Below are 3,567 nucleotides of genomic sequence, written 5' to 3' on the forward strand. Positions count from 1 at the left end.
TTATCCAATATTGCTTGCTAAAAGAGAATCTAGATTGAAGATAGACCAAGGTGCTTATAGTACACCTGAGACGAGCCATCATCATCACACTTTCAGAATAAACACACAGAGAAATATAATATAGAAAAGATAGCCAACATAGATACAGAATGATGGTTGACTCAAAATTAAGTTTAAAATTTCCACATTGCACCTCCAGAGAAATGATTTAAGGATGTGTGTTTCTGAGGACACGTGTTTTCAAAGGAAATCCAAGTACTCAAGAAAACAAGTCAAAGGGTATTAGCCAGCCACCACACATAGAACAACATCTGGGATAGCAACCAATGGGAACTATCTAGAATTTGCTTAAATTCTTGTTTAGATACATAGATATTTCTCCTGAAAAAGGATACTAGTAAGGAACTCAAAGTGTTTTACAGATAAAAATAATAGATAAAGTAATAGATAAAAAAAAATACATCAATATAGCAGCGGCAGGAACAGCAGTGTGGTAACGTTCTTATTAATAGTAACTTCAGATTTCAGTTAGGACTTAGAATCATGGAATGCTATTTTGGAGTACTCAGAAAAAAAAAAACTACAAAAGAATGAAAATCTGTCTGAAGACACAATCCTTCCAAGATAATGAACATGACACTGAAGCTCAATGGCACTTAACAATTATGGATCCTCAAGGGAATTTGTCCCTTATACATATGTGTTATTTGTGAAGCCAGGAGGGGGCCATAAGGAACAGGTGGGAAACATGGGTCCCATAGTTAGAAATTGGAATCTGTTCCCTAGACTTGTATGTTTGCTAGGCCTTATATTCATTTAGAAGAAAAGAAAATGGAGAAAGGACAAGGGTTTGGACTTTAATTTTGTTTCAGGCTAGCAAAAGGCTGTAGCTTTAATACACAGCATCAGTAATTCTAATTGCTGTGAACCTTGGAGGGCTCCAGCAAGTGTAGAAAGGATGAGGGCTCCAGCAAGTGCAGAAAGGATGGATTCCAGGTCTATGCTTATGAACCATAGGGAAAGGGTGATTGGAAACCATATTTAGTTATGCATTATTATATGTAAAAAGGAACTAACAGTAGTGTAGTTATTTTATTGTAATGGTAAAATAAGGCCATAAGGAGTAAAGTGCTTATCACAGGGCTATCATTCCTCAAGCTACAAGACCATAGAGACCACATGCAGCTTTCCTCCATTACAGAGCAGACTGGAGAACAAATTAATATTTTCTATATTAAGTAGTTCTATGATTTTCAAAGGTTCTTAATATTTGCACGAAATTAGGTAACATAATTTAAGCCGGACAAATGATACATATTTGGTCAACCACTAGGGTTTTAGACAGGTAGAATTGTATAGAAACATTAGGTTTTATAATATTAAAAAAAGACTAAAGAAAAATGTACTAAAGTTCAGCTCCACCTTTTACAAAATTTGCTACATTAAGGAATAAGAAAAATGACCTCCCCTTGGGATAGGTGAGACCAAGAGTAAGTACAAATTTCAATCCTTCACTTCTCTGCCTGCATCATCCATCAGTCTGTGGTCTGAGGTTACTGGTCTGTCTATTCACTTTCTGCTGTGCATGCCTGTCCCTGTTGCATATTTCCAACAAAGGTCTTTGTTCTAGATGTTTAAGAATGCAAACTAGTACAACCACTTTGGAAATCTATCTGGTGCTATCTCAGAAAAATGGGAATAGGGCTTCCTCAAGACCCAGCTATTCCACTCCTTTGAATATACCCAGAAGATGCTCCAGCACACAGCAAGAAAATTTGCTCAACCATGTTCATAGCAGCCTTATTCATAATAGCCAGAACATGGAAACAGCCTAAGTGTTCCTCAATAGAAGAATGGATAAAGAAACTGTGGTACATATACACTATGGAATACTATTCAGCTATTAAAAACAAGGAATTCCCGAAATTTGTGGATAAATGGATTGAGCTAGAAATGATCATAATGAGTGAGTTAACCCAGAAGCAGAAAGACTCAAATGGTATATACTCACTTATATCTGCATATTAGCCCAATGGGCATGTCCCACGAAAGCCTTCACTTACCAGGAAACTGCGACAGAGGAGAAGACATTTTAGTGGGACTCTTGATGAGAGAATCATGGGAGAAAGGCAAAGTAGAAGGACCCAGAGGTTCCTAGAAGCCTACAAGTAGAACATTATGATAGGCAGATTTGGGCACAGGGGTCCCACTCAAACTAAGGCACCAGCCAAGGACAATACAGGTGGTAAACCTTAAGCCCCTACCCAGATCTAGCCAATGGACAGAACACTCTCCACAGTTGAGTGGAGAGTGGGATATTACTTTCTCACATACTCTGGTGCCTCACCTTTGACCATGTCCCCTGGACAGGGAGACCTGGTGGCAATCAGAGGAAGGACAGCAGGTTACCAAGAAGAGACTTGATACCCTATGATCATATAGAGGGGGAGGTAATCCCCCTCAGGAACAGTCATAGGGGAGGGGAATAAGGGGAAATTGGGAGGGAGGGAAGAATGGGAGGATACAAGGGATGGGATAACCATTGAGATGTAACAAGAATAAATTAAAAAAGGAGGGAAAAAATAAAAAATAAAAAAATAAAAAATAGAAATGTAGGAAATAAAAAAAAAAAGAAACATAGAAAATATCGCATGGAAAACAAATGAGAAAAAAATTTGTAAAAATATTTAACTGAGGTTTTTGAGGGAAGAAATAACCTACTAACCTCTCTAACCCAGAACAGCACTTAAAATGACCCATGATCTATCTCTATTCACAAGTTGCTGCCAACATTTGTTGGACATTTGTTTTGTTTATGGTTGGTTTCAACCTGTTTGATTCTTTTAACAAATATTTACCACAGTGCACATGCACATACAGTATTTGGTCTAGGAATGAATTCTAGACATAGAGTTGAATGTGCAATCGCTGTTTATATGAGAAATACGTATCATTAAGCTTGGATATACTGTTTCCTTAAAGAAAGATTAAACTGAAACTGGCTGAGCACACAGTAGGATGGAAGATTGAAAACATACTTGTAAATGATCTCAAGGCATATTAATACTTTGGTTGCAAAGTGGCACAAGTTAGCTTCTCCAAAGGCAAGAGGTATTTTAGAAAATGAGGTTATTGCATATTTTGATCTTGAAATCATAATAAAACATGTGAAGTGTGAAGTTTTTACCTTTAGATGATGATAATTACCAAAATTAAAGATAACTTTCAAACCTGAGACTGCCATTCTAGTTCTGTATTTTTCCTGTTCTTGAAGTAAATGGAACTACTGATTTTAGTTGATTACAGTAATTCTTGGTTGATAAAACTGTGTGCTGCCAGAGGACACAGCTCACAATTATATGAAACCATATTTTATTAGTGATGTTTAAGTTCCATGTCTAGAAAAAAACATATATATATATATCTCAGGTGAGTGTTGGATACTTTCCTGGGAGGTACAGTATCACTTTATTCATTTTCTCCATCGATATATGTTAGAACATCATAAGAAATTTAAATGTGAACATAGGTTTCTATGTTATATCACTGGGAATATTACCAAAAAAT

The sequence above is a fragment of the Acomys minous genome (assembly GCF_964271855.1).
Source record: "Acomys minous genome assembly, chromosome: 18".
Classification (NCBI taxonomy): domain Eukaryota; kingdom Metazoa; phylum Chordata; class Mammalia; order Rodentia; family Muridae; genus Acomys; species Acomys minous.